The 20,949-nt window shown below is 44.8% G+C and overlaps 1 pseudogene; it reads left to right on the top strand.

Moving 5' to 3' along the window:
* Positions 1-371: 371 nt before the first annotated feature.
* On the top strand, positions 372-489 carry LOC126425654 (5S ribosomal RNA; annotated as a pseudogene).
* Positions 490-20,949: the final 20,460 nt, after the last annotated feature.

The raw sequence follows: 20,949 nt of genomic DNA, 5'->3' as shown, positions 1-20,949 counted from the left end.
TGATGATGCACTTCTGAGCGTGTGATAAAACCCTCTCCTCGTTATGACATCGACTGCACTGTTTTCCGCGTTCCCCCCGACAAGTTTTATATACACTACAGTGCTACTGCTGCCTTCTGGCATATGCAGACGTCGAAGATAGAGGCGGCGGTCACATTAATATGACTGCATTGTTTGTGTTGTACGTACACGGGCGCGTAAACGCTGTATTTCCATGATAGAACTATGTTTTATACCACTCTTCAACTCATTAATCACGAAACACACAGGAAAAGAACGCATTATCACGTTTGAAACGCTTTACTAAATAAAATGTTCAAATGGCTCTTCGTTGTCAACCACACGTGTATCAGTCCGCCGTCAGACTGAATGCCAACGGCCTTGCCGCAGTGATAACATCGGTTCCCTTCAGATCACCGAAGTTAAGCGCTGTTGGACTGGGCTAGCACTTGGATGGGTGACCATCCGGTCTGCCGAGCGCCATTGGCAAGCGGGGTGCACTCAGCCATTGTGAGGCAAACTGAGGAGCTACTTGATTGAGAAGTAGCCCTTCCGGTCTCGGAAACTGACATACCGTCGGGAGCGCGGTGTGCTGACCACATGCCTCTCCATACCCGCACTCCAGTGACGCAGTGGTGTGAGGATGACATGGCGGCCGGTCGGTGCCGTTGGACCTTCATGGTTCGTTCGGAAGGAGTCCAGCACATCGCTGATGCGCTGGACATTCCTAAAGACGTGTACTGTTTCACAGCTCTCCATAATACAGGTACAAAGTCTGTGTTACATCTTTCCATGGGGCCCCACAAGAGCTTTCAAATACCGCCACAAATAAACGTCTAATGGATTTGTCTGCAGAGAGCGTGGAGTTCAAGTAATTGTCACGGAGTCAGTTATTCAGCGGACTGCGAACATTAACACTCAAATGAAGAGGAGCTCCGTCGTGCCTGAAGTGCACCCGTAAAGACACGTGCTCCAGCAGAACAGGTAGGTTATTCTCCGAGAATACCGAGCGAAGTGGCGCAGTAGATATCACACTGGACTCGCATTCGGCAGGACGACGGTTCAATCCCGCGTCAGGCCATGCTGATTCAGGTTTTCCGTGATTTCCCTAAATCGCTCCAGGCAAATGCCGACTTCAAAAGCCTCAAAGCACTATGGGACTCAACATCTGAGGTCATCAGTCCCCTAGACTTAGAACTAGGCTTACACAGTACTTCATCTCAATTAAATTAACTTACGCTAGCGACAATATACACACCCATGGCAGAGGGAGGACGCGACCCTCCGACGGAGGCACGCGAACCGTAGCAATGGACCCCGGACAGCGCGGCTACCCCGCGTGGCCAACTCCCAATATTATCACCATTAAAACGTATACAGCACTTCCTATTGACGTACAATCATGAAATTTGATAAGAATCAAGGTTTTGCAGATCAAGTAAAGGAAATAATCACAAAATTGCTCAGCTGTAATTACACAACTGCCCATTAGAATTGCTACACCACGACGATGACGTGCTACAGACGCTACATTTAACCGACAGGAAGATGATGCTGTGATATGCAAATGATTAGCCTTTCAGAGCATTCACATAAGGTTGGCGGCGGTGGCGACACGTGCAACGTGCTGACATGATGAAAGTTTCTAACCGATTTCTCATACACAAACAGCAGTTGGCCGGCGTTGCCTGGTGAAACGTTGTTGTGATGCCTCGTGTAAGGGGGAGAAATGCGTACCATCATGTTTCCGACTTTGATAAATGTCCGATTGTAGCCTATCGCGATTGCGGTTTATCGTATCGCGACATTGCTGCTCGCGCTGGTCGAGATCCAATGACTGTTAGCAGAGTATGGAATCGGTGGGTTCAAGAGGGTAATACGGAACGCCATGCTGGATCCCAAAGGCCTCGTATCACTAGCAGTCGAGATGACAGGCATCTGATCCGCATGGCTGTAACGGATCGTGCAGCCACGTCTCGATCCCTGAGTCAACAGATGCGGATGTTTGCAAGACAACAATCATCTCCACGAACAGTTGGACGACGTTTGCAGCAGCATGGACTATCGGCTCGGAGACGGTGGCTGCGGTCACCCTTGAAGCTGAATCACAGACAGAGGTGCTTGCGATGGTGTACTCAACGACGAACATGGGTGCGCGAATGGCAAAACGTCATTTTTTCGGATGAATCCAGGTTCTGTTTACAGTATCATGATGGTCGCATTCGTGTTTCGCGACATCGTGGTGAACGCACAATGGAAACGTGTATTCGTCATCGCCATACTGGCGTATCACCCAGCGTGATGGTATGGGGTGCCATTGGTTACACGCCTCGGTCACCTCTTGTTCGCAATGACGACTCTTTGAACAGTGGACGTTACATTTCAGATGTGTTACGACCCGTGGCTCTACCCTTCATTCGATCCCTGCGAAACCCTACATTTCAGCAGGATAATGCACGACCGCATGTTGCAGGTCCTGTACGGCCCTTTCTGGATACAGAGAATGTTCGACTGCTGCCCTGGCCAGTACATTCTCCAGAACTCTCACCAATTGAAAACGTCTGGTCAATGGTGGCCGAGCAACCGGCTCGTCACAATACGCCAGTCACTACTCTTAATGAGCTGTGGTATTGTGTTGAAGCTGCATGGGCAGCTGTACCTGTACACGCCATCCAAGCTCTATTTGTTTCAATGCCCAGGCGTATCATGGCCGTTATTACGGCCAGAGATGGTTGTTCTGGGTAGTGATTTCTCAGGATCTATGAATCCAAATTGCGTGAAAATGTAATCACAAGTCAGTTCTAGTGTAATATATTTGCCCATTGAATACCCGTTTATCATCTGCATTTCTTCTTGGTGTAGCAATTTTAACGGCCAGTATTGTACTGCCATTTCTTCGACAGAAAGTTGATGCGCTTTTTCAGTAGGACAATGCGTGTCCCCCTACTGTTGCTGTGACGCAATGTGATCTTCCATGCTACTGCCATTTCTTCGACAGGAAGGTGATGCGTTTTTTCAGCAGGACAATGCACGTATTCTTCATGCCGTGGCCATCATCTTTCCTTGAGGTCACGATTTGTCACCAATTAAATACCTATGGGACATAGTAAAGTGAGAACTTACTCGTTCTCCAAAGCCTGCAAGAACCATTGTCGAATTGCAACAAAAAGTTCAAGACGTGTGGGACAATCCATTGCAGGATGCCATTCCGCATGTTTTTGATCGTTTTCATGCGGCAGTACGCGTCAGCGTTACCGCATGGCGCGGGGGTACGTTGTGTATTGATAGAACTGTTTGGCCAGCATTTACTGTGACATAAGTGTTTCATTTGGGTTGAATTTGTTATCATATACTCCGACAAAGATCAACTATCTGTCACATTGTTTATCAATAGAATTATCTTGCGCTTGATGGTGTTGCTTTCTTTTTTCCGGTACTGTTGTTACCGAACGACATCCGCATTCCACCCACGCTGCAGTTTAAAACTGCTCCCGTTTAGAGCTCTGTCCGAAAGCACCAACTGGGACGATCAGTTAGCCGAAATTTTCACCCGTTCCAGTGTTTCGTACTGAAGTTAACGATAGGGCCGGGCGTTTGGGTGAAAAGTGGCTCATTTAACGGGCAAAGAGGTGCGCATACCCGGCGAGCAATTCAGGTTCCAATATGAACGCCCCCGTAAGCGTGCAACGGAACCGCTAATGACAGCTAGAACGATACCCGAGCGCAAATGTGACTCGGTTGCGGTCGACCGCCATTCTGGTTGAGTGGGACGAAATTTAGCGCCGGGATCCCACCGTGCATTAGCCATTAGCTGGTCTGCCTCGGCTGTGGCTTTGTCGCCGAAACTGCGGACGTCCGTGGTCAATTAGGCGAACGGTCACCGGTGAAGTAGAAATACAACAGCGCGGATGCGAACTGCAAACAAACTCACTGTTGATTGCCTGCTGCTGCAGTGGAACTCAGTTTACGTCAACTCGTGGAGACGTAGAAGACAAAGTCTATACTAGAATCATTCTTAAGCAATCGAGGCGAATAGAACTTCACGCAACGCTTAGGGAAATTGCCCAGAAACATTTTGCACCATCCACATAGTTTCAAATAAGTGTGTGTGTGAAGCGGGGGTTAGTTGGTTTGGGGGGGGGGGGGGCGGGGGAGGGATGGGGGCAGGAACAGGCAACGAAACAATTAGTCTTGTGAAATACAACTTGACTGCAAAATAAAAACGATATCAAAATGCAGTTTGAGCAAAAGACGTTCATGTGCAAACCAGAACACGAATCTTAAATCTGTTTTCTCGTACCTTAAATGCAGAGGTAGGACATTCGTAGTGACCATGGCATATTCTGAAAGAGCTCATGATTCAATTGACTGAATAAATCCTTTCGAAATCTTAAAAAGTAAAATTGTGTAGAATAACGAAACAAAGGGTATTACCCGACAGACCATACTGACATTACCTTCAAAGTGAACTTTACGCCACAGATTTCACGTGTTTTTTTACATCGGATCAGGAGTAAAAGAGATGGAATGTCTCCCCTACTTTTCGACTGTGCACGCGACAAAGTGGTCCGTGAGAAAGAGAGAGGAATGAATGAGCAGTTGACAATGAATTTTGGTTTGGCTACAGAATCGTGAATTTGACAATGGCTGACTGGGCTTTATAGACGACCTCGCAATTCTTTCTGATTAGCTAGACAGGGTTACAGAATAAATCAGTGAACTCACTACTCAAGATCTCCTTTGTGAAAACTGAATTTATTACAAACATCAAATCACGATCCAGATAGTAGAGGCAGAAGAAGGGGAAATCACACGGAGACTTTTCAAGATCAAGAAGAGCGGTTAGATTCAAAGACCTCTGAGAAGAAAGCATTTGCATCACCGATCAGAAAAAAATCGAAATAGCATATTATATAGCCAAAAGAGTTCATATGAAGAAATCAGTATCAGTTGATGCCAAGACAGAATAAAATTTTCACTCTCGAGCAATGTTTGCTCTCATATGAACGATGCTTTAGAAAGCATCGCTTCTGCGAAACGCAACTCGCCCTTTTTTTCTCATGATATCTTGCGAATCATGATGAAGGGTATCAGACGGATGCAATATTCCTTGACTTCCGGAAAGTGACTCGGTGCCCCACTGCAGACTCCTAACTAAGGTACGAGCATATGGTATTGGTTCCCAAGTATGTGATTGGCTCGAAGACTTCTTAAGTAATAGAACCCAGTACGTTTTCCTCGATGGTGAGTGTCCATCGGAGGTGAGGGTATCATCTGGAGTGCCCCAGGGAAGTGCGATAGGTTCGCTGTTGTTTTCTATCTACATAAAGGATCTTTTGGATAGGGTGGATAGCAATGTGCGGCTGTTTGCTGATGATGCTGTGGTGTACGGATAGGTGTCGTCGTTGAATGACTGTAGGAGCCGGCCGGTGTGACCGTGCGGTTCTAGGCGCTCCAGTCTGGAACCGCGTGACCGCTACGGTCGCAGGTTCGAATCCTGCCTCGGGCATGGATGTATGTGGTGCCCTTAGGTTAGTTAGGTTTAAGTACTAGGGGTGTGATGACTACAGATGTTAAGTCCCGTAGAGCCATTTGAACCATTTGACTGTAGGAGGATACAAGATGACTTGGACAGGATTTGTGATTGGTGTAAAGAATTGCAGCTAACTTTAAATATAGATAAATGTAAATTAATGCAGATGAATAGGAAAAAGAATCATATAATTGAATACTCCATTAGTAGTGTAGCGCTTGACACACACGTCGATTAAATATTTGGGCGTAACATTGCAGAGCGATATGAAGTGGGACAAGCATGTAATGGCAGTTGTGGGGAAGGCGGATAGACTTCTTCGGTTCATTGGGAAGATGTGGTTCATCTGTAAAGGAAACCGCTTATAAAACACTAATACGACCTATTCTTGAGTACTGCTCGAGCGTTTGGGATCCCTATCGGGTCAGATTGAGGGAGGACATAGAAGCAATTCAGAGGCGGGCTGCCAGATTTGTTACTGGTAGGTTTGATCATCACGCGAGGAACTCAGGTGGAAGTCTTTGGAGGAAAGGAGGCATTCTTTTCGTGAATCACTACTTGGGAAATTTAGAGAACCAGCATTTGAGGCTGACTGCAGTACAATTTTACTGCCGCCAACTTATATTTCGCGGAAAGACCACAAAGATGAGATAAGAGAGATTAGGGCTCGTAGAGAGGCATATAGGCAGTCTTTTTCCCTCGTTCTGTTTGGGAGTGGAACAGGGAGAGAAGATGCTAGTGGTGGTACGAGTTACCCTCCGCCACGCACCAAATGGTGGATTGCGAAGTATGTATGTAGATGTAGATGTAGATGTAGAAATTCGTTGTTTTCGGTGTTTTCCCGCGCTCGTCGTTTATCACGTTAAAATCACCACTTTTGAATTTTTTGAACCACTCGAAACACTGTGTTTTCCCACGAGCATGTTCGCCGAAAGCTTCGACAAGCATTCGATGGTATTCTGCATCAGTTTTCTTAAAATGATAACAGAAAACCTATGCTGTCCGCAAATCGTGGTTCGGAGGCACAAAACTCGACATGTTTGAAAATAGATACCGATGAATGTTACTTCGGTCAGTGTGTGTTGACATTCGTCATCAGCCCTTACAGGAAGCAGATGGCGCTGCAGACGCGGTCTCAGGGGCCCTACACTGACAGCTAGCACCATCTATAGGGGAATTCCGGTTTCATACTTCTACACCTGGTAACTACACTCCTGGAAATGGAAAAAAGAACACATTGACACCGGTGTGTCAGACCCACCATACTTGCTCCGGACACTGCGAGAGGGCTGTACAAGCAATGATCACACGCACGGCACTGCGGACACACCAGGAACCACGGTGTTGGCCGTCGAATGGCGTTAGCTGCGCAGCATTTGTGCACCGCCGCCGTCAGTGTCAGCCGGTTTGCCGTGGCATACGGAGCTCCATCTCAGTCTTTAACACTGGTAGCATGCCGCGACAGCGTGGACGTGAACCGTATGTGCAGTTGACGGACTTTGAGCGAGGGCATATAGTGGGCATGCGGGAGGCCGGGTGGACGTACCGCCGAATTGCTCAACACGTGGGGCGTGAGGTCTCCACAGTACATCGATGTTGTCGCCAGTGGTCGGCGGAAGGTGCACGTGCCCGTCGACCTGGGACCGGACCGCAGCGACGCACGGATGCACGCCAAGACCGTAGGATCCTACGCAGTGCCGTAGGGGACCGCACCGCCACTTCCCAGCAAATTAGGGACACTGTTGCTCCTGGGGTATCGGCGAGGACCATTCGCAACCGTCTCCATGAAGCTGGGCTACGGTCCCGCACACCGTTAGGCCGTCTTCCGCTCACGCCCCAACATCGTGCAGCCCGCCTCCAGTGGTGTCGCGACAGGCGTGAATGGAGGGACGAATGGAGACGTGTCGTCTTCAGCGATGAGAGTCGCTTCTGCCTTGGTGCCAATGATGGTCGTATGCGTGTTTGGCGCCGTGCAGGTGAGCGCCACAATCAGGACTGCATACGACCGAGACACACAGGGCCAACACCCGGCATCATGGTGTGGGGAGCGATCTCCTACACTGGTCATACACCACTGGTGATCGTCGAGGGGACACTGAATAGTGCACGGTACATCCAAACCGTCATCGAACCCATCGTTCTACCATTCCTAGACCGGCAAGGGAACTTGCTGTTCCAACAGGACAATGCACGTCCGCATGTATCCCGTGCCACCCAACGTGCTCTAGAAGGTGTAAGTCAACTACCCTGGCCAGCAAGATCTCCGGATCTGTCCCCCATTGAGCATGTTTGGGACTGGATGAAGCGTCGTCTCACGCGGTCTGCACGTCCAGCACGAACGCTGGTCCAACTGAGGGGCCAGGTGGAAATGGCATGGCAAGCCGTTCCACAGGACTACATCCAGCATCTCTACGATCGTCTCCATAGGAGAATAGCAGCCTGCATTGCTGCGAAAGGTTAATATACACTGTACTAGTGCCGACATTGTGCATACTCTGTTGCCTGTGTCTATGTGCCTGTGGTTCTGTCAGTGTGATCATGTGATGTATCTGACCCCAGGAATGTGTCAATAAAGTTTCCCCTTCCTGGGACAATGAATTCACGGTGTTCTTATTTCAATTTCCAGGAGTGTATTTCCTTCCACCGCCTTCTAGTGCGATTTGAAATTACGGTGTGTACAACTGTTCTTTCTATAGCTTTTTCCGGCTGAGGAATGCATGCCAGTATCTTCAAGGAGGCGTGCGTGTGTAAGAAGAAATTCACCACGAAATTGCAAATCACGCTGCGCCGTCTCGCATACAGGGTGTTAGAAAAAGGTACGGCCAAACTTTCAGGAAACTTTCCTCACACACAAAGAAAGAAAATATGTTATGTGCACATGCGTCCGGAAACGCTTAATTTCCATGTTAGAGCTCATTTTAGTTTCGTCCACCGACGCTCAATTGAGCACGTTATCATGATTTCATACGGCATACTCTATCTGTGCTGCTAGAACATGTGCCTTTACAATTTCGACACAACATGTGGTTCGTGCACGGTGGAGCTCCTGCACATTTCAGTCGAAGTGTTCGTACGCTTCTCAACAACAGATTCGGTGACCGACGGATTGGTAGAGGGCGGACCAATTCCGTGGCCTCCACGCTCTCCTGACCTCAACCCTCTTGACTTTCATTTATGGGGGCATTTGAAAGCTCTTGTCTACGCAACCCCGGTACCAAATGCAGAGACTCTTCGTGCTCGTATCGTGGACGGCTGTGATACAATACGCCATTCTCCAGGGCTGCATCAGCGCATCAGGGATTCCATGCGACGGAGGGTGGATGCATGTATCCTCGCTAACGGAGGACATTTTGAACATTTCCTGTAACAAAGTGTTTGAAGTCACGCTGGTACGTTCTGTTGCTGTGTTAAAAAAAATGGCTCTGAGCACTGTGGGACTTAACATCTGAGGTCATCAGTCCCCTAGAATTTAGAACTACTTAAACCTAACTACCTAAGGACATCACACACATCCATGCCCGAGGCAGGATTCGAACCTGCGACCGTAGCAGTCGCTCGGTTCCAGACTGTAGCGCCTAGAACCGCTTGGCCACTCCGACCGGCTGTTGCTGTGTGTTTCCATCCCATGGTTAATGTGATTTGAAGAGAAGTAATAATATGAGCTCTAACATGGAAAGTAAGCGTTTCCGGACACATGTCCACATAACATATTTTCTTTCTTTGTGTGTGAGAGATGTTTCCTGAAAGTTTGGCCGTACCTTTTTGTAACACCCTGTATAAGTTAACTCATAACTAAACACTGAATAACGAAGTTTAATGTGAAACATTTATATAAAAATTTCGGCAGTTATTGTAACTACTTATTACTCATTACGAATTCAACAGACAGTATAGGAGAGACGTAAAATGATATCCAAAAAATTAATACCACCTTTTGTTTTAATTACTTCTTTTCTTTTAAAAATAAATCGTGAGATAACGAAATTTTACGCTTTGCACATACTTTTTGTGTTTCACTACTGCTGAAAGGGAGTACTTCTGTTTAATACCGGGTTTAAGTCAGTATAGATCGCTGGAAGAACGTAAAGTACCTAGCGACTGGAAGAAAGCGCAGGTCGTTCCCATTTTCAAGAAGGGTCATAAATCAGATGCGAATAATTATAGGCCTATTTCGCTTACGTCAATCTGTTGTAGAATAATGGAACATGTTTTGTGTTCTCGTATTATGACGTTCTTAGATAATACAAATCTCCTTCATCATAACCAACATGGATTCCGCAAACAGAGATCATGTGAAACTCAGCTCGCCCTATTTGCCCAAGAAATTCACAGTGCCGTAGACACTGGCGAGCAGATTGATGCCGTATTCCTGGACTTCAGGAAGGCATTTGATACGGTTCCGCACTTACGTTTAGTGAAAAAAATACGAGCTTACGGAATATCGGACCAGGTTTGTGATTGGATTCAGGATTTCCTAGAAGAAAGAACACAACATGTCATTCTTAACGGTTCAAAATCTGCAGATGTAGAGGTAATTTCGGGAGTACCGCAGGGAAGCGTGATAGGACCTTTATTGTTTACAATATACATAAATGACTTAGTTGACAACATCGGTAGCTCCGTGAGGCTATTTGCAGATGACACGGTTGTCTACAAGAAAGTAGCAACATCAGAAGACTCGTACGTACTCCAGGAGGACCTGCAGAGGATTAATGCATGGTGCGACAGCTGGCAGCTTTCCCTAAACGTAGATAAATGTAATATAATGCGCATACATAGGGGCAGAAATCCATTCCAGTACGATTATGCCATAGGTGGTAAATCATTGGAAGCGGTAACGACCGTAAAATACTTAGGAGTTACTATCCGGAGCGATCTGAAGTGGAATGATCACATAAAACAAATAGTGGGAAAAGCAGGCGCCAGGTTGAGATTCATAGGAAGAATTCTAAGAAAATGTGACTCATCGACGAAAGAAGTAGCTTACAAAACGCTTGTTCGTCCGATTCTTGAGTATTGCTCATCAGTATGGGACCCTTACCAGGTTGGATTAATAGAAGAGATAGACATGATCCAGCGAAAAGCAGCGCGATTCGTCATGGGGACATTTAGTCAGCGCGAGAGCGTTAAGGAGATGCTGAACAAGCTCCAGTGGCGGACACTTCAAGAAAGGCGTTACGCAATACGGAGAGGTTTATTATCGAAATTACGAGAGAGCACATTCCGGGAAGAGATGGGCAACATATTACTACCGCCCACATATATCTCGCGTAATGATCACAACGAAAAGATCCGAGAAATTAGAGCAAATACGGAGACTTACAAGCAGTCGTTCTTTCCACGCACAATTCGTGAATGGAACAGGGAAGGGGGGATCAGATAGTGGTACAATAAGTACCCTCCGCCACACACCGTAAGGTGGCTCGCGGAGTATAGATGTAGATGTAGATAAATTTGAAAACTGAATAAATCACGTAATAATGTAGATAGAGAGGTACAAATTGACACACATGCTTGGAATGACATAGGGTTTTATTAGAACCAAAAAAATACAAAAGTTCAAAAAATGTCCGACAGATGGCGCTTCAACTGATCAGAATAGCAATAATTAGCATAACAAAGTAAGACAAAGCAAATATTTTGTTCTTTACAGGAAATGCTCAATATGTCAACCACCATTCCTCAACAATAGCTGCAGTCGAGGAATAATGTTGTGAACAGCACTGCAAAGCATGTCCGGAGTTACGGCGAGGCATTGGCGTCGGATGTTGTCTTTCAGCATCCCTAGAGATGTCGGTCGATCATGATACACTTGCGAATTCAGGTAACCCCAAAGCCAATAATCGCACGGACTGAGGTCTGGGGACCTGGGAGACCAAGCATGTCGAAAGTGGCGGCTGAGCACACGATCATCACCAAACGACGCTCGCAATAGATCTTTCACGCGTCTAGCAATATGGGGCGGAGAGCCATCCTGCATAAACATCGTACGTTCCAGCAGCTGTTTATGAGCCAGGCTGGGAATGATGCGATTCTGTAACATATCGGCGTACCTCCCACCCGTCACGTTTTGCTGTGCAGCGCAATCTGTCGGACATTCTGTGAACTCTGTTTTTTTTTGTTCTAATAAAATCCCATGTCATTACAAGCATATGTGTCAATTTTTACCTCTCTATCTACATTATTCCGTGGTTTAATAAATTTTCAAATTTATACTGACTTTTTGATCACCCGGTACATTCTGAATGAATCATATAATGATATGCGATCACGTATATCTCATAATGTACATATCAGTTGGTAACGAGTGCTTTTATAAACATTCTTATCGACTACCAAGTAACACAAATTTACCTGCCTTGCAGTTACATTTCAATACGTAGTTGATAAAGCCCGGAGACCGAAATTGTGCGTAACAAATAAGATGGATGCAGAAAAGCAGAAAAGTTAACAATAACAGAATACATTTCTGAAGCGGATGATGGAAGCCCCAGTATGGATACGGTTGCTGTGTAGTTTAATATAGGATGTTATTATTGCGGAAATGTCGCTCCGGGGCGCCATTGCAGCCATCTCCCGTGCTTTTAATACGTCAGCGTAGAGCGGTAATTCATACGCAGCAGGCTAGACTTCCAGTTTGCTTCCGCTCCGACGTTTTCGCGTGACCCGAATTCCTTCCAGCGTGGAGTTATTGTCTGCTGCGTCCGATACCCGGGTATAGAGCACGGTGGGGGCACAATGCTGTAATTAGGATATCGACGAGTTACAAGGCGGGGGACGACCCCCGAGGCAATTACTCGCTCCACGGGCGTCTGATTCACACAGCCACCCAGTCAAATCTCCCCCCCCCCCCCCCCCACGGACTTCAAATTACGTCACTGTTGACGGCGGGCATCACAGACGCTCTGACTATTACTGGGACAATCTGTGCTTAAGAACATCGGCTGGTACAGCTAGCACATACAATTTACGTGGTGCGGCTAGAGAAAAACCGGACTGATGCTGGAAAAAACATTTATTTACAGTTATTTACAATTTCATGTTATCTCCTTCAATGTACTCTCCTCCTCGGTCTCTACACCGCTCCATACGAATTTTCCACTGTTCATAGCAATGCTGCAGATCATTTTCGGTAAGTCCATACATTACTTCCGTCGCTTTTTCTTTTACTGCGTCAACAGTCTCAAATCTAGTTCCTTTCAAAGCTGACTTGACTTTAGGGAAAAGAAAAAAGTCACAGGGGGCCAAATCAGGTGAGTAGGGTGGATGATCTAAGATGGGAATGTTGTGTTTTGCCAAAAACGTCTTCACTGACAACGCACTGTGAGCTGGGGCATTGTCTTGCTGAAGGACCCATGACTTTTTTCTCCACAAATCGTTCCGTTTTCTCCATACTCGCTCACGTAGGGTAGCTAGGACGCTAATATAGTAATGCTGATTCACTGTTTGTCCCTCTGGTACCCAATCAATGTGCACAATCCCTTTGATGTCAAAAAAAACAATCATCATTGCCTTGAATTTCGATTTTGACATTCGTGCATTTTTTTGTCGTGGAGAACCAGGAGTTGTCCAATGCATCGATTGGCGTTTAGTTTCGGGATCGTAAGCAAAAACCCACGATTCATCGCAAGTAATAACATTTTGTAAGAAGGTGGGATCACTTTCAATGTTTTCCAGGATGTCAGAACAAATCATTCTTCGGCGTTCCTTCTGTTCAATTGTGAGACACTTTGGAACCATTTTTGAACACGCTTTGTTCATGTTGAAACTTTCATGAAGAATCTGCCTAACACTTTCCTTGTCAACTCCTGTTAACTCAGACGCTGCTCTGATTGTTAAACGGCGATCTTGTCGAACAAGTTTACCGATTTTTTCAATGTTTGCATCAGTTTTTGCTGACAATGGTCTGCCAGTGCGAGTGTCATCACTGGTGTCTTCGCGGCCATCTTTAAATCGTTTAAACCACTCAAACACTTGTGTTCGTGATAAACAATCATCGCCGTACACTTGTTGTAACATTACAAACGTTTCACTTGCAGATTTTCCTAGTTTGAAACAAAATTTGATGTTAACACGCTGTTCTTTCTGTACACTCAACATTTTCCGACGCACAGACAAAACGTCAACTACTTAAAACAGACGCCACGGGCAGACTGAGTGCAGGAGGCAGATGAAACTCGAGCAGTAGGCGGAGCGAGAGTCACGTGACAGGCCACGCGACTTTCAGCCTTATTGCATTCGTTTTATTGTTTCACCAGTACTAGTCCGGTTTTTTTCTAGCCACACCTCGTATAATTTTGGGTTGATGCAGTCCGCATTGCCCCTTTGACAGATTTAGCATTTGACACTCACTGCAAAGCGAGCTTTGTCTGTCGGATTGTTAAGGCTCACAGTTGATAGTCAAGGTAAACAAAAGGCTGATAAGGACCATTAGTATTCCATTACATTGTTGAAGGTGCACAAATGGAATCTACAAACTTAAAGTACATCCCCAACGAAACCCGAGAAGCACGTAGAAGACATGGTACAATGTCAGTATACATTGGAGAGCAAAAGAGGCTGGTACACCTGCCACACATGGACTCGACTAATCTCTTAAGTACAGCTGGAGGGAACTGACACCATTGATCCTGCAGGGCTGTCCATAAATCCGTAAGAGTACGAGGGGACTGGAAATCTCTTCTGAACAGCATGTTGCAAGGCATCTCACATATACTCAATGACGTTTATGTCTGGGGAGTTTGGTGGCCAGTGGAAGGCTTTAAACTCAGAAGAGTGTTCCTCGAGCCACTCTGTAGCAATTCTGGACGTGTGCGGTGTCACATTGTCCTGCTGGAATTGCCCAAGTCAGTCGGAATATACAATGGACATGGATGGATGCAGGTGATCAGACAGGATGCTTATATACGTGTCACGTGTCAGAGCCGTATCCAGACGTATCAAGGGTCCCATTGAAAGGTCTCTGTTGGATTCCTTTCATGTTAATTTCTTAAAACTGTTGTCATTTATGGCATACATTCCACTTCTAAATTTACTGTGGTGTTTCTGACTATCTGGGAGGAGACTGAGCAGTGGAACGTGTTACTCTTACACGTAAACAAGAACGATCTGTAGCATTACTACACTTTAAAACACAGTTTATATGTAATTCATGTCACACAGTCTCAGACAGAACCTACATCCACTTTCTTTTATATACTATATATGATAAGATACTGTCATCCCCATTCCCTTCTGTGTGAAAGGATGAATGAGCAAATGTATTTCTAGTTGAGTGCTTGATGGTAGCAGACAAGCCTGTCTGCTAGAGAACAGTAGGTCCAACATCGGAACAGGTAGCTACGCTTTCTGAAAGGAGAGAGGTTTCTATTCTTGGTATGGTCCTGTCCATCCCTTGTCATGCAGGTATAGGAAGCTGTCTCTCTGGTCACTTCCTTTTGTATCTGTGAGGCACCCTCAGGAGGGGCCCACGGCAGTCTGTCTGCCGCGAGAATCTGAAGTGGTAAGATCTCCGGCTAAGCGCGTCTCTGCTAAGTCTATAGGACAATGGATTTCTTTAGTTCAGCCTAACTGGAAATTTAATCACCTTTGTTTCAGGTTTAGATCTAAAATATCTTATGATATATTAAATTGCAACGCAGTGTAATTCGGGTGTGAAGTTCAGAATATCTTCCAGTAGCTCCTTTGTCACTACTTTGTGAGTAAAGTGGAACCACATGTTGATGACCCGTAACTCTAACTAAGATCGTCAATCTTAAATGCAAATGTGCGTGAGATTATAACGTCTCGTCTTGACAATATTTTTCAATATAGCAACTTTTGTTTATATTCAGCCCACATGGGGTGTACTTTGTGAGACCAGTACCACGTGCTTATACAATTGTTTGACCCATCAGGTTAATAGTTAGACGATAGTAACTAGTTTGAGGTTTTTCTTTTGTAAATTGCGGGTCGATGTAATTTATTTTAATTATCAAAATTACTGTGGAGTTACACTCTTTGTGTAAACCAAGCTGATCACGTGAATCATGTGGTGTAGTCATCAAAGTAGCCCTCAGCTATTCTTTTCAGGAAGATTTCACAGAGAGTTAGTATGAATTTAGTATACCAGTGTGTGGTAATTTCATGACGGACAGGATTGCGCTACGAACATAACTCCTTTGGTTGAAAATTGAATCGGTTGGTTGTGGTTAATTTCCTCTTACATATGTTTCAACGATCTTCGTGTGTTATTTTATGAATGCAGTGTTGTATACAGTCGCCCAATCTTGGCTCCGTATTTGATGTGTTCCGTAAGATTACAAACTCACATTTTCACAATCCTAAATAAGGCACCAGTTTAGTTATGAATCAAGTTTAATATGCTGAAAGTTTAACGGAACAATGATCAATGTTAAAATAAATATCCAAATATAAACTGATTTATTTCCTTTTATTTAAATTCTCTTTATATATATATATATATATATATATATATATATATATATATATATATATATATATATATATATATAATCACCGGTTGTCGTGAGACGACTATTAAAAGATTATAATTAATGTTAGTCTGGTTGGGAATTTGGTAAGCTAGACTGGATACCTGGTGAAACAGTTGCTTAGTAATGCAAGGTTAACTTCCCCAGATAGCTCATAGCTTTTAACCCGTTTTTATTGTCTTGAACATCAGCACCGCTTTCAGAACAACTTAATGCATCAACATTACACAATATCACTCCAACTGCTCACGCCCAACACCATCACAGAGCCTCCACCATCTCGAACAGTCCCTTGTTCACATTCAGGGTCTATGGGTTCATGAGGTTGTCTCCATACCTATACAAGTCCATCCGCTCGATACAATTTGAAACGAGACTAGTCCGACCAGGCAACATGTATCCATTCATCAACAGTCCATTGTCGGTGTTTCTTCGGCCCTGAAAACGCATATCGATGCTGTTTCGTTGAATGGTTCGCACGCTGACACTTGTAGATGGCCCTGCATCGAAATCTACAGCAATTTGTTGAAGGGTTGCACTTCTGTCGTGTTGAACGATTCTCTTCAGTCATCGTTGACCCCGTTCTTGCAGGATCTTTCCCCGGCGGCAGCGATGTCGTAGATTTAATATTTTACCGGAATCCTGATATTCGCGCTACACTCGTGAAATGGTCATTCGGAAAAATGACCACTTCATCGCTACCTCGGAGATGCCGAGTCCCACCGCTCATGCGCCGACTATAACACCACGTTCAAACTCCCGTAAACCTTGATAAGCTGCCATTGTAGCAGCAGTAACCGATTTAACAAGTGCGCCAGACACTTGATGGCTTATATAGGCGTTGCCGTCCTTAACTCCTTATTCTGTCTGTTTCCATATCTCTGTATCTGAACACACACACATGTGTATACCAGTTTCTTTGGCGCTTCAGTGTAACTTCGTACACTTAGGCTCCATCTGGGATATGTGTGCATTATAAGAGTTACAATTCTCTGTGTCAGGTAGAACAGCTGCCACACCGCGTTAGTGTTGTTCTTGTTTAGAGTTGTTATCAGGCCTGGTAGGACATATTAGCAGCATGAAGTCTTGAAGTAAAGTTCGGTGGTGGCAAGACACAACCAGTGCCTTCTCTGCGCTACATCAATGAAAATACCATCGGCGACAGTGTTGTTAGCCGGCCGGTGTGGCCGTGCGGTTCTAGGCGCTTCAGTCTGGAACCGCGTGACCGCTACGGTCGCAGGTTCGAATCCTGCCTCGGGCATGGATGTGTGTGATGTCCTTAGGCTAGTTAGGTTTAATTAGTTCTAAGTTCTAGGCGACTGATGACCTCAGAAGTTAAGTCGCATAGTGCTCACAGCCATTTTGACAGTGTTGTTAAAGTAGTTACTGTACACAGCCTTCCGAAATTCTTTCACCAACGAAGGTGTCGCAAATATTGCAGAATTCGAATCAAGAACAGGTGCCAACACGAGCAAGGTCGATGTAGATTCTTAGGAATAGTGAAGCAACTTAAATCACTTAATAAAAATAAGTCTTCCTCTCAAGACTGTATACCAGTTCCTGTAAGAGTATGCTGGTGACAACTACTCGCTCTAAGAAAGATCCGTACCAAAAGACTGGAAAGCTGCACATGTCACACCAACATTCCAGAAGGGCAATAGGAGTAATCCGCTAAATTACAGCCCCATGTTATGTTTTTTTTCTTTTTTTTGGTCATCAGTCTACTGACTGGTTTGATGCGGCCCGCCACGAATTTATTTCCTGTGCTAACCTCTTCATCTCAGAGTAGCACTTGCAACCTACGTCCTCAATTATTTGCTTGACGTATTCCAATCTCTGTCTTCCTCTACAGTTTTTGCCCTCTACAGCTCCCTCTAGTACAATGGAAGTCATTCCCTCATGTCTTAGCAGATGTCCTATCATCCTGTCCCTTCTCCTTATCAGTGTTTTCCACATATTCCGTTCCTCTCCGATTCTGCGTAGAACCTCCTCATTCCTTACCTTACCAGTCCACCTAATTTTCAACATTCGTCTATAGCACCACATCTCAAATGCTTCGATTCTCTTCTGTTCCGGTTTTCGCACAGTCCATGTTTCACTACCATACAATGCTGTACTCCAGACGTACATCCTCAGAAATTTCTTCCTCAAATTAAGGCCGGTATTTGATATTAGTAGACTTCTCTTGGCCAGAAATGCCTTTTTTGCCATAGCGAGCCTGCTTTTGATGTCCTCCTTGCTCCGTCCGTCATTGGTTATTTTACTGCCTAGGTAGCAGAATTCCTTAATATTCATTGACTTCGTGACCATCAATTCTGATGTTAAGTTTCTCGCTGTTCTCATTTCTACTACTTCTCATTACCTTCGTCTTTCTCCGATTTACTCTCAAACCATACTGTGTACTCATTAGACTGTTCATTCCGTTCAGCAGATCATTTAATTCTTCTTCACTTTCACTCAGGATAGCAATGTCATCAGCGAATCGTATCATTGATATCCTTTCACCTTGTATTTTAATTCCACTCCTGAACTTTTCTTTTATTTCCATCATTGCTTCCTCGATGTCCAGATTGAAGAGTAGGGGCGAAAGGCTACAGCCTTGTCTTACACCCTTCTTAATAAGAGCACTTCGTTCTTGATCGTCCACTCCTATTATTCCTTCTTGGTTGTTGTACATATTGTATATGACCCGTCTCTCCCTATAGCTTACCCCTACTTTTTTCAGAATCTCGAACAGCTTGCACCATTTTATATTGTCGAACGCTTTTTCCAGGTCGGCAAATCCTATGAAAGTGTCTTGATTTTTCTTTAGCCTTCCTTCCATTATTAACCGTAACATCAGAATTGCCTCTCTCGTCCCTTTACTTTTGCTAAAGCCAAACTGATCGTCACCTAGCGCATTCTCAATTTTCTTTTCCATTCTTCTGTATATTATTCTTGTAAGCAGCTTCGATGCATGAGCTGTTAAGCTGATTGTGCGATAATTCTCGCACTTGTCAGCTCTTGCCGTCGTCGGAATTGTGTGGATGATGCTTTTCCGAAAGTCAGATGGTATGTCGCCAGACTCACATATTCTACACACCAACGTGAATAGTCGTTTTGTTGCCACTTCCCCCAATGATTTTAGAAATTCTGATGGAATGGTATCTATAGGCCCATGTTATTAGCGTCAATATGCAGCAGTATTTTGGAACATATATTGTATTCGAACATTATGAATTACCTCGAAGATAATGGTCTATTGACACAAAGTCAACACGGACTTAGAAAACATCTTTCTTGTGAAACACAGCTAGCTCTTACTAACACGAAGTGTTGAGTGGTATAGACACGGAATTTCAAATTGATTCCGTATTTATAGATTTCCAGAAGGGTTTTGACACTGTTTCACAAGCGGCTTGTAATCAAATTTCGTACTTGTGGAATATCGTCTCAGTTATGCGACAGGATTCATGATTTCTTTTCTAAGAGGTCTCAGTTCGTAATAACTGACGGTAAGTCATCGAGTAAAATAGATGTGAGTTCTGAGATCCCAGGGGTAGTGTTATAACCTCTATGCTATTCCTTATCTGTATAAACGATTTAGGAGGCAATCGGAGAAGACGTCTTGCTTACAGATGATGCTGTTGTTTATTGCCTAGTTAAGTCATCTGAGATTAAGATTTAGAAAAGACATCGGTATCTTGCGAAAATTGGCAGCTGATTCTCAGTAATGAAAAGCGTGAGGTCATCCACATGAGTGCTACAAGGAATCCGTTAAACTTCGGTTACACGATAAATCAGACCAATCTAAAGAAAGTAAATTCAGCTAAATAAGTGGGAAATACAATCAACTTTTAAAAAATGGCCAAATGTGTGTGAAATCTTATGGGACATAACTGCTAAGGTCATCAGTCCCTAAGCTTACATACTACTTAACCTAAATTATCCTAAGGACAAACACACACACCCATGCCCGAGGGAGGACTCGAAACTCCGCCGGGACCAGCCGCACAGTCCATGACTGCAGCGCCCTAGACAGCTCGGCTAATCCCGCGCGGCCAAACAACTTAAATTTAGTTCAAATGGCTCTGAGCACTATGGGACTTAACTGCTGAGGTCATCAGTCCCATATAACTTAGAACTACTTAAACCTAACTAACCTAAGATCGTCACACACATCCATGCCCGAGGCAGGATTCGAACCTGCGACTATAGCGCCTAGAACCGCTCGGCCACACTGCCCGGCACAACTTTAATTACAAAAAACACACAGAAAATGTAGTGGAGAGAGGAACCAAAGACGACGATTTGTTATTGGCAGAACGCTTGTAAGACGCAACAAATCTAATAATGAGACTGCCTACATTACGCTTGTCGTTTGGAGTACCGCTGTGCGATGTGGGTTCCTTACCAGACAGGATTGACGGAGTACATCGAGCAAGTTCAAAGAAGGGTAGCACGTTTTGTACTATCGAAAAATAGGGGAGAGAGTGTCACGGACATGACGTAGGCGTTTTTCGGTACGGCGGAATCTTCTCACGAAATTTCAGACACTAACTTTTCATTCCGAACGCGAAAATACTTTGTTGACGCCGAGCTACATAGGGAGAAACGATCGTCATAATAAAATAAGGGAAATTGGAGCTCGCACGAAAAGATATACATGTCCGTTCTTTTGCGCATGCTGTTCGAGAGTGTTATAGTTATTGTGAAGGTGGTTCGATGAATCCTCTACAAGGCGCTCAAGTGCGATTTACAGAGTATGTGTAGATGTACAGGGTGTTTCAAAAATGACCGTTATATTTGAAACGGCAATACAATACAAACTAAACGAGCAGCGATAGAAATACACCGTTTGTTGCAATATGCCTGGGACAACAGTACATTTTCAGGCAGACAAACTTTCGAAATTACAGTAGTTACAATTGTCAACAACAGATG

The sequence above is a fragment of the Schistocerca serialis genome, chromosome 10 (assembly GCF_023864345.2).
Source record: "Schistocerca serialis cubense isolate TAMUIC-IGC-003099 chromosome 10, iqSchSeri2.2, whole genome shotgun sequence".
In the NCBI taxonomy this organism is placed as follows: Eukaryota; Metazoa; Arthropoda; class Insecta; order Orthoptera; family Acrididae; genus Schistocerca; species Schistocerca serialis.
The sequence above is the reverse complement of the archived record's forward strand: the minus strand, read 5'-3'. Positions and strand labels throughout refer to the sequence as shown.